This window comes from Antechinus flavipes, chromosome 5, assembly GCF_016432865.1.
Source record: "Antechinus flavipes isolate AdamAnt ecotype Samford, QLD, Australia chromosome 5, AdamAnt_v2, whole genome shotgun sequence".
In the NCBI taxonomy this organism is placed as follows: Eukaryota; Metazoa; Chordata; class Mammalia; order Dasyuromorphia; family Dasyuridae; genus Antechinus; species Antechinus flavipes.
In genome coordinates this window covers 276,501,535-276,513,543 of record NC_067402.1, presented here as the reverse complement: position 1 = coordinate 276,513,543, position 12,009 = coordinate 276,501,535, and positions in this window count along the sequence as shown.

Below are 12,009 nucleotides of genomic sequence, written 5' to 3'. Positions count from 1 at the left end.
AACCAGCAAGAGAAAACTCATTGTATCCTGCAGCTTAAGCTGAAATTTGGCCTCTGGCCATGTCCTCAGTCCAGCTGTTTTTAATCAGCTTCAGACACTAGGACATATACATTCATCGAATAAAGAACTCGTAGTTAAGAACAGTTTTTCATTTTCATCTTGCTGATAGTTTCACATAGGGAGGAAAAGGGGGGGAAAAAGCGCCCGTTAAGCATCCATGAAGGTCATAACCCTCTGATGTCTGAGGACACCACCACAGCTACAGATTTTGAGGCCAGAGAATTGAAAAGATTACCAGAAGACCTAATTAGAAGAATTCTCTTTAAGCTCTCCCAGCCTGTTTCACTCAGGTTAATGGAGAAGGCATAGCTTGGGTTCTGGACAATGGGGGGGAAGTCCGGAGCTTCTCTGCATGACACTGTTCAAGTGAGTCCAGTCTGAGTAAACAACTGATTTCACTAATCTCTGAGGCTTCTCTCTAGTGTCTTATAAGCATAAGCTTAAACACAGAATTGGAGTCTTCAGCTGAGCTCCCTTATGAAATGTGATGCTTGCTGTAGGGCTGGAAAGAATATGGAACTGAGTAAGTGGGATTTATGATCCAGGATTGTGCTCAAGCTTTTTTCAATTAGACAATTCTTCTCTGGACTTCTTTTGTCCAGTGTTTATGAGAGTGTTCTTTCAGTCACTAATGACCTAAACAATCTCCTCCCAACCCCCAAACACCAACTAATTATTTAAGGGATGTGTTACCGGGCTTCAAGTGGTTAGGGTTCTTTACTCCAATTCTTTGCAAGTCATTAAAAGTGGTTTGCACATAGTAGACTTTCAATAAATGTTGACTGAATCGAAATGAATTTTCTAGGATTGACTCCTGATTTTAACCCCTTCTCCTTTTGGGGATCAGATTCTGGAGTTTGGGGAGTATGGAGATTATGGAATTGGGTAGAATTGGGAACACACCTTCTTAAAAGGGTCTCCTTTTTGAGCATCAGACGTTGTAGGTATGTTATTTTCTGCCTTATAGTCATAGGGTTCAAGATTCCTTCCCAATTTCAATCTAAGATAATCGATCAAGCTTTTATGAAATGCCCACTGTGAGTTAGACACCACAACACTCAATATAAATGTAGAATGAAAATTGTCTTTCAAGGAACACTCAAATAATCTAGGTTCTATTAAAGAGGATTTGAAAAAAAAATATCCTCAATAATCTAGGCAAGTCTTTAAGATGCTATTTATATTTAGTAGTGGCTGGCACATGGGAAGTGCTTAATAAATGGTTATTCTGTTCCTTAATCTCTAAGTTGCTAAGAAAGTGCCCAACTGCAAGGTCGTCATTTGGGAGTTCCACAGCGATAAAATCATAGGTTCAATTCCCATTTTTATATTCATGTGTTTTACTCCATTGAGTAAATTCAGTAAGACTATCATATGCACCATTCTCCATGAAAATGATATTTAATAGAAATAAATAAAAATATTATATGTGGGTTCAAAAGCTCAATTTCCTAAGGAAAAGAAATGGAAGGAAAATACAGCATAGATAATATTTCATCTAAAAAAAAAACAGTGAATTGTAAGCTGGATATAAGTCAGCATCATATTAGATAAGATTGAGAAAATTTTAGTATCCAGGACTAGAGAGAATCCCCTAAACCCACTAAACTGTGCCCTGAGGAGACCAAATCTGCATCACAATTTTCAACATTTTAGGAAAGACTTTGATAAATGTGAGATTATCTAGGAGCCAAAAGTCAGGATGATGGAGGGCCTTGAGATCATGGCATATAATAATAACTAGCATTTATATTAAATGATTCTTCAGATGTAATGACTCTTTGGGGGTTACACAGCTAGTAAGGATCTAAGACAGATTCCTGATTCCAGGGCAGCATAAAATGCCAAACCTGGGATCAGGAAGGTTCATCTTGGTGAGTTTAAATTTAATCTCAGACACTCACTAGGTGTGTGACTCTGAGCAAGTCACTTAACCCTATTTGTCTCAGTTTCCTCACTTGTCAAATGAACTGGAAAGGGAAATGGCAAATCACTCTAGTATCTTTGCTAAGAAAACCCCAAATGTGGTTACCACTGAAAATGAACCAAATAAGACCTCCTGATCTTAGTGCTTACCCGCTATATCTATGAGGATTGTTTGAAGGCATTAGGGATATTTAGTTTAGGAGGACCTGATAGCTATCTTCAATTATCAGAAGAGCTTCCATAAGGAAAAGGGATTAGCTTTATGCTAACTGGTCTGAGAGCAAAACTAGAAGACTGTAGTTGTAGCCACAAAGAGACAGATCTTATCTCCAATTTGGGTGGAAAGCATTTCAGTGAATTGTGGGTGAGACATGATAACTTTCTTTTAAAAATCTGAAAAGTTGACATGAGAAAGAAGAATCTATCTTGCATTTTAGAGAGCAAAGCCAGAAAGCTGTGGATGAAAACTACAGGGAAATAATTGCCTTAGGTAGAGAAATTAACCATATCAACACCAACAAAAACTTAGGGCTGTCTATTGGAGAGTATTGTCTCAAGAAGTATGGGTAAGGATGGGTTTCATTTCATTGGAGAGTTCTAGGCAAACCCTGGATCACCACTTACCAGATATATCATATGGAGATTCTCATTCAGTGTAGATTAGATTTGGTGGTCCCTGAAGTTCCTGATAATTTCCAGATTCTGTGATACTTTGGAATTTCTTTTTTTCTCCCTAAGGCAATTGGGATTAAGTGACTTCCCCAGGGTCACACAGCTAGGAAGTGTTAAGTGCCTGAGACCAGATTTGAACTCAGGTCCTCCTGACTTCAGGGCTGGCGTGCTATCTACTGTGCCACCTAGGCTGCCCCCGATTCTTCAGAATTTCACTGATTATTTTTCTCTAGAGATAGCATGCAACCATCACAGGTTGGCTGAGGATATTGGATGAGGCAGAATATGTTTGTGCTACCCTCTTTATTAAAACAATGAACTTTTCCCATTGGAACTTAGGAAGACTGGGTCATCCTAGCCTCAATTATATTCCTGAATCATTGTGTTTATGATCTTAAACAAGTCATTTCTGTTTTCTTCTTTGTAAAAAATGTACTCCTTTGAATCTTATTGTTAATACAAACCCAGCACAGAGTAGGTGCTCAACAAATGCTTCTTGATTAATTTTGAGGACCTGGATTAAAATTCTATCTTTGATACTTGCTGTTTATGTAATTCTAGATAAGTCGGTTAATTTAGCTGAGAATCCTTTTTTCTCATTTGTAAAATGATCAGGTTTGAGTAGATGAGCTCTGATTACATTCCAGTTCCCTGAGATCCATTCAATTGATCAGCATTGTTAAAACAACTCATTATTTCCTTATCATCCTCTTCCCTACCTAATGGGGTGACAAAAACACTGAATTTCAGAGTCAGAAGGGAAGCAGCCATCGAATCCAGTCCATATCTCAAAGGAATTCCAACTACAACACAGCTGACAAGTGGTCATCCAGGCTCCACTAAAGATCTTTAGTGTGGGAGAAACTTATTGCCTCCTGAGGCAACACTTTTGGACAGCCCCACTGATTAGGAAATTTCCCATGACATCAAGCCTACATTTGTCATTTTACAACTTTAATCCATTGCCCATTTCAATCCTTTAATTTATCCATAATTTATCTGCCTCTCCCACTCCCCACTCGGAACATCAGGACCATTCCCCAAGGAACGCACTCAGAATGTCAGCAGAAAAATGAATGATAATGGAGACATTACCTAAGTTTCTAACCTCCATCCTCTGCTCTCTTACTCCATTTTCTCCTTCAGAGAGATCCTCTGGCATAAAATAGCTACTCTATGTGGAAAGCTTCCTAAACTCTTTTTCAAGCTCCAGACCCAATTGCTTAATGGACATTTCCCTTACATATCCCAGGACCACTTCAGACTTGATGTATCTTCCACTTACTATGTATGTGTCTTGCACAAACCTATTTATGTACATGTCTCTCTCATTAAAATGTAAGCTCAGGGTTTATTTTTGATTTTTTCTTTGTATCCCCAGTGCCTGGCACGTAACAGACATGTTAAAATAGAAAAATATGCTTATTGATTTCTTGGTCTAAAACTGAGCTCAGTATCTTTTCTCCAGACCTACTTCTCTGTTTGGTTCATTTATTTCATTTAGCCATATGGCTAGTACTTCTCACTTTCTAGGTTAGTATAAGCTGCCATTTTTAATTTTTTCTTCTCCCAGGAGTAATGAGTCTTATTATTTCTTCATTTCTTCTATCTAATTTGTGTTAAAAGACTTTCAAGGGGACATCTTTTTCCTCAGTTTCCTCATTTAAAAATGGGGATAATAATAGTTCCTCTCAGGTTTTGTTGTGAAGGTCAAATATCTTATTTGTAAAGTACTAAGCACACAGTAAGTGCCATATAAATACAATTTGCTATCATCCTCATCATTATTTTACAATCTTTGGGATTCAGATTTACAAAATATTTTTATAATATTATAGACTCAGAGCTCTTTGTCTTTGTCTTTATCCCCCTGCCAAGTTTTAAATTATTCTGTAAAATCTCCATTCTCTTGAATTTTGATCTTCCATCTCGTATCACAAATGTCCTTAGTAGACTTTGTAGATTTAGAGCTGGAAGGGATCTTGCAAGCTATTAAGTCTCCTCTTCATTTGACAGGTGAGGAAACTAAGGCTTGTCCAGTTTCATACTAAGTAAACTAGTTGTATGAACCCATGGCACCTTGACTTCAAGTCCAGTACCTTATTTATTTCCCCATGATGCATTCTTTCCTCTTCCTGTCTTATTTTTCCTTGCAGATTTTATACAATGTAGGCAACTCTTCTCCATTCCTTCCTCACTTCCACTCACTTCCATCTCGTTCCCTGTTTCTTCTCCAACCTAAACATTTTTTCTCATCCCCTTAAATGTTTCACAGTTCAATCTGTACTTATAAGTTTCTTAGACAGTCAAAAATACTTAAATATATATATATATATATATGTATGTATGTATGTATTGTTTTTCTGAGGCAATTGGGGTTAAGTGGTTTTCCCACAGTTGTCTGAGTTCAGATTTGAACTCAGGTCCTTCTGACTTCAAGGCTGGTGCTCTATCCACTGTACCACCTAGCTTCCCCTCAAAATTTAATATCTATTTTAACATAGTGTTTTCAGGTTTTTAAAAAAATTAAACCCCATGATCACAATTTTGAAGGGGAGGAAGTTTTATATAGTTAGCATGTCCTAATAATTCCAAAGCATAATAGAAAGCTGAAGTCAAAGGACCTGGGATTAATGTCAAAGGATCAATGTTTACAAATTGTGTGATGTTAACCAAATTACAACCTCTCTGGAACTCACTTTCCACAGTTAAGATCAATGAAGGCAGAAACAGAAGTGATATTTTCATCAGATTATTCTACCAAACACCTAAAGAGATTAGATGGTAACACTGAGAGTGGTGGATGGAAGTTATATGAGACAGAGTTCAACTTGAAATATCTCTCTAAAAAATTAGGACCCTTCAAAGTTTTTCAGGGAGTTTGGAGAACCATTTTTTTCCCAGCAACTTGATAGGGGATTCCATCTCAGTCATTGTGATTGGATTGGGTGACTCCCTTGGCTCCAGCTTCCTTTCTAAAATGAGGAGAATGAATTAGATGATCTCTAATCCAACTTTAAAAGTCTCTGATTTGGTGAGGTAGGGTCCTACTGAATAGAAGGACAGTAGAGAAACAAGATGATATAAGAAGGAGGAACTCTGAACCATATTACATGGGTTCAAATCTTGCTTATGACAAGCAACAGAATTTGGATCTGTATTCTGATTCAAACTTTTCTGTTCCCTATGCTATTTATCATTTATATCAATGTGCAATAGCTTGGATTTCAGGCTTCTCTGATTTGTAGATAACATTATGCTGGGAAGAATAACTAATACTCTGGATTCAACGTTGGGATTCAAGTTGAGCATTGAGCCAGATCAAGGAAGATAAGACTTGATAATGATGAATATAGAACTTGATATTTGAGTTCAAAGAATCAACTTCCAAGTACAAGATGGGGGAGGTCCGGCTAGACAGCAATTCATCTGAAAAGTATCTGGAGCTTTCCCAGACCGCAGACTCCAAATGAGTCAACCATGTGACATGGAAGCCAAGGAAGCTAATGAAAACCTAGGCTCCTTTGAAAGGCACAACTTCCAGGAATATGGAGGTGACAGTCATGTTGTACTTTGCCCTGCTAAGGTCATAGCTGGAACACTGTGTTCAATTATGGTGTCATATTTTAGGAAGCACCCCAAAGATGACAACCAGGAAGTTTAAGGGCCTCAAGATCACGGATCAGTTGAAGGAATTATGAATAATTCCATAATTTCCATCTGCTCTTTATGATGGTTTTTTTTTCCTTATGGGAATAGGGATTATCCCATTTTTTTGTATTTGTAACTCAAGTGGTTGTCATCACATCCCATGATTTAATGAACACTTTCCCTATATATCTATCTTGTCCAATATTTATGTATATTATTCCTCATTCAACTGCTCAAGGTTATTGGATTTTCTCATCTTTTTTTTTTAAACATATTTTGTGAGCTTCTATCTCTTTGCTTTTTTTTTCTTTTTTTTTTCTTTTAAGGCAATTAGGGTTAAATGATTTGCCCAGAGTCATGCAGCTAGTAAGTGTTTGAGGCCGGATTTGAATTCAGGTCCTCCTGACTCCAGGACCCCATCTAGCTGCCCCAGTCCCTTCCCTTTTACTCACATCATCCCCCATACCAAGCTCACATTCTCACTACCCAGGAAGCCTTCCTTTTGGACTTCAGCTCATAAGAATCTTTTTTCCTCAGACTTCACACAATATTTCTTTTGCGTATATTGCTCACAAAATTATAATAACATCAGTAGATGTCATTTCTACAGAATATCTTATGTTTTTTGTTGTTGCTCTTCAAGAGGACCAGCAACATTAGGATGGTGATGTTTTGACTATTAATACTACTAATAATTATAATATTATAAAGCTTAATACTACACTAAGACTTTTGGGACACTAGGTAACATTTTAAGACTTGCAAAGCACTTTATAAATATTAACTCATCAGATCTTCAAAATAACCTTAAATGTAGGTACTTAGTTTTTAGATAAGGAAACTGCCCAGAATCACACAGTTAGTGTTGGAGACCAGATTTGAACTTCCTATTTCCAGGTTCAATGTTCTATCTCTTGTGCCATATTGCTGCCTCAATGGCACTCATTTTTCCACTTAACTCTATCCTGCCCATTGCTGTTGATTGCCATGTCCTATTTGCATATATCATATTCCCAATAATTTATAAATTGCTTGAGGTTTGGGATGATGGCTTAAAATTCCTGGCCTCCCTTTTAGCACTTAGGGCAGTGACTTGACCATTATAAGTGCTTCATCTGTGGATTGTTTGATTGCTGATCAAACTAGATATAATGTGAAAATGCTTCCAAACTTCTAAGCTAATGTAAGCTGCTGTTATTATTGCATCATCATTTTATCCAGCACCTCACTGGATGAGTGATTTCATCAAAATGGGTGTTACCACCAAAGATAGAAACCTGTATACACCTGCTCCTTCTATGGAACCATCATCCTTGTCTTCTTATCAGTTGCCGTCAGTATATCGACCCAAGCTGCTCAAGGTTTTCCACCCAGTCTCTTCACAGTATATTGATACCAATGAGGGATTGTTATCGCTTACATTTTCTTTCAAATTTACCATCTTACCAACCCACTTTTTTTAGGCTGGTCATCCATTCTTCTGACGACAAAGGTATCATCATCAGTAGAAAGAGTCTTGAACTGGGACCTAAGTGGAAAATTTAGTTTTCTCTACTTACTAATTATATAACCTTAGGCAAATCCCTCATTCTCAGTTTCTATTTAAATTGAGGGGCTACTACTGGATAATCTTAAAAGTCTAAATCAACAAATTTATATGGCTAGTTATCTGACATCACCTTTCTTTTCCTTCCTTAGATTTGCATAATGTTCTTATTTGTTATGATGCTTTTGCATCTATGAGCTCTGCTCTTCATATTCAGGACATATAAATTCCTAAAAAGTTAACTGAAAAAGAAAAAAAAATTATACTCAACCCTCTTTTTTTTCATTGATTTCCATTATTTATTTCCAAAAATGCAAACTCCTGGGGATCAAAATGATCCCGAGCTATAATATAAATAAGACCTGAGAAATTCAGAATAATACTTTAGATGCATAAGGCAATTAGTCATTTTGTTATAAAAAAATGATAAAGATATTCAAAGTAAGTCACTTGGAAAAGTTAATTTAAAGAAAAAAAGGTACTAGTACTGTAATGGAACCATGAAATGAGAGGTAGAGGAGGTTCAATAAACTTCTAAATTTGACTGATTTTCTCCCCCACCTCCAAATGTCTTATTGCTTCTCATTTTACTTCCAAAGCCAATTTTCTCTCTGGGTTTGCTCTTCGCACTTCTTCAATCATTCCAGCTTGAGCATGCTATGATCCTATGGTTCATTTTCACTTGGTGGCTTTTTTCCAAATATCTCTGGCCTCAAGTTGGAATTAAAATACCCAGAGGAGAAAAGCAGAGGCAGGCCTGTTTCCCCTACTTCTTGTGGCTGCTTCAGTCCTTCGAACCTCTTAACCCTTCCCTGCCTGCCTCTTTTCTCCTCTGAAAGACAGACACAGATGGGTTCATCTGAAATGTTTTTAAGAAAGGTATTGAAAAAAACGGCAATGATGTTTTTGACCTTCACTTGCCCTCTCTGTAAAGGCAAGTGCTAGAAACATAAGGAAGATCATTCATGGCCAGGTTTCCCTCCAGGCTCCGGGTGATTGTTAGAGCTTCAAAAACAGATGGAAGCAGGACATAAAATTTCATTTGGATAAATTTGATCAAGATGAATGCCAAATGTTGTTTGCTGAATCATTGAGCCAGAACTAGAAGGGACCTAAGAGAGAGCTAAAAGGGACCTACAAGATCATCTAATCCAAGTCTCTAATTCTAATATAGATTAAGAAACTGAAGCCCGAGGAATAAGTAGAAGAGACAAAATTTAAACTTAGATCCTTTGTCTCTAAAGTCATCACCCATTCTATGATAACCTATTTTATAAATTGTTTTGTAGAGAAATTGTGTATACTAGTTTATATTTATGAAATAATAAGAGATGATTCTTTCAGCATGCTTTACCAACAGCCAAAAGGAATTAGGGAGATGTTCCTTTTTTTTGATGATGGAGAAATTACGGCACAGAAGGGTTCAATCATTTGCCCATAATCAGTTAACCGGAAATTATGGAGTATTTATTATGCTCTAGGAACTGTATAAGTGCTGGGGATTCAAAGAAACTAAAAGGAAAAAAAAAAAAAAACCACAACTCCGTCCTCAAGGAGCTTCCATTCTAATAAAGGAACTCACAATCCAATGGAGTTCCATTGTTCTTATTTCAGTACTCTGGAGCCACACAAAACTAGTACAATCCTTCTTCCCATAGATACCTCTTAAAATACTTAATGACCACTATTCTTTACTCTCCTTCAAATCTTCATTTCTCTAGCCTAATGTCCCCATTTTCTAGCACAATCTGGATTATTTTCCTCTATAAACTTGTCATTGTCTTTTTAAAAATGCCATGTCTAGAATTGAACATAATACCTTAGACATGGTCTAGCCTGATTTGAGCACAGTATTTGTATCATTTCCCTAGTTCCCAATACTATGAATCACTTTATGCACCCTAAAATAATATTAGCTTTTTTGACATCATATCCTATTGACTCATATATCATATTTGCAATCCACTAAGATCTGAAGATCTTTTTTTCTTTTTTTTATTAAAGCTTTTTATTTTTAAAATATATGCATGGATACTTTTTCAACATTGACCCTTGCAAAACCTTGTGTTTCAATTCCCCTCCTTTTCCCTCAAACCCTCCCCTCGATGGCAAGTAATCCAATATATGTTAAACATGGTAAAAATATATGTTAAATCTAATATATGTATACGTATTTATACAAATATCTTGATGCACAAGAAAAATCAGATCTAAAAGGAAAAAATGAGAAACAAAATAAAATGCAAGTAAACAACAACAAAAAGAGTGAAAATGCTATGTTGTGATCTATAGTAAGTTCCTACAGTCCTCTCTCTGGGTGCAGATGGCTCTCTTCATCACAAAATTATTGGAACTGGCCTGAATCACCTCATTATTGGTAAGAGCCACATCCATCAGAACAGATTGTCACATCCTTGTTACCATGTACAGTGATCTCCCAGTTCTGCTCATTTCATTTAGCATCAGTTCATAGTCATCAGCACATGGCATTAAAGTCTATGTCTGCTTGTTTATGTCCCTTTCTGAATTTCTTCTGCTCTTGTTTATTTTTTTAAATAAATCATTGATGTTCATTTCTTTCCTTTTTTTAACATCACCATCTCCTACACACACGCCCATACCTGCACATGCATGCTTAAATCAGTTGATTCATTTCCTTGAATATACAGTAGTTTTTTAAACAATCTGTCCCCCCATTTGACTTTTTGAGTCTTCAGAATTTCAGTCTTAAGAAATTTCCAGATACCACTACACACCTCTCAGATTGGCTAAGATGACGGGAAAATATAAGGATAAATGTTGGAGGGGATGTGGGAAGACTGGGACACTAATGCATTGTTGGTGGAGTTGTGAACTGATCCAACCATTCCAGAGAGCAATTTGGAACTATACCCAAAGGGCTATGCAGACCCTTTGTTCCAGCAGGCTCTCTATTGAGCCTGTATCCAAAGAAATCATAAAAAAGGGAAAAGAACCCACATATGCAAGAATGTTTATAGCAACCCTTTTTGTAGAGGCAAGAAACTGAGTGGATGTCCATAAGTTGGGGAATGGCTGGATAAGTATATGAATGTTATGGAATATTATTGTTCTGTAAGAAACGACCAGCAGGATGATTTCAGAAAAGGCCTGGGGAGGCTAACATGAACTGATGCTAAGTGAAATGAGTAGAATTAAGAGAACATTGTACATAGCAACAAGATGATGTGATGATCAACTGTGATGGACTTGGTTATTTTCAACAATAGGGTGATTCAGGCCAATTCCAATATATTTATGATGGAGAGAGCCATCTGCATCCAGAGAGAGGATTCTGGGGACTGAATGTGGATCACACATAGTATTTTCACTTTTTTTGTTGTTATTTGTTTACCTTTTTTTGTTTCATTATTTTTTTCCTTTTTGATCTGATTTTTCTTGTGTAGCATGATAAATGTGGAAATACATTTAGAAAAATTGCATATTTGACCTATATTGAATTACTTGCTATCTAGCAAGGGAGAGGAGAAGAAAGGGAGAAAAATCTGGAACACAAAGTTTTGCAAGGGTGAATGTTGAAAACTATCTGCATGTATTTTGAAAAAAAAAAGCTATTATTAAAAAGTTTATAAAAGGGGGGCAGTGGTGGCACAGTGGATAGAACACCAGCCCTGAAGTCAGGAGGACCTAAGTTCAAATCTGGCCTCAGACACTTGACACTTTCTAGTTGTGTGACCCTGGGCAAGTCACTTAACCTCAAATGCCTTAGGAAAAAAGAAAAAGAAAAGAAAGAAAGAAAGAAATTTCCAGACCACTTTAGCTGACTTTTCCTATAGAATTTAAACACAAAGCTCTCTATCATTTTCCCATATCCTTTTGATAATGTATTGGGTAACTAGGTGGAATAGGCAGAGAATGTCTGAAGTACTGATAAGATTACTCTCTGAGGCAAATAGAGAACAGCACTGATAGGGGTCATCTCATCCTTACAGTCCCCCATTCTCCATGGAAGTCTTGGGTAACCCTTTACTATATCCAATCAGAAAACCAAATTATGTCAATCTCTCCAAGTTTAAATTTCCTCTGTAAATCTGCCCCTGGCCTATGCCATCTTTCCTGAATCCCTTTTAGATTAGCCTCCCACAGCATTCTGCCTCATGGTGCTTTTCTCCTTC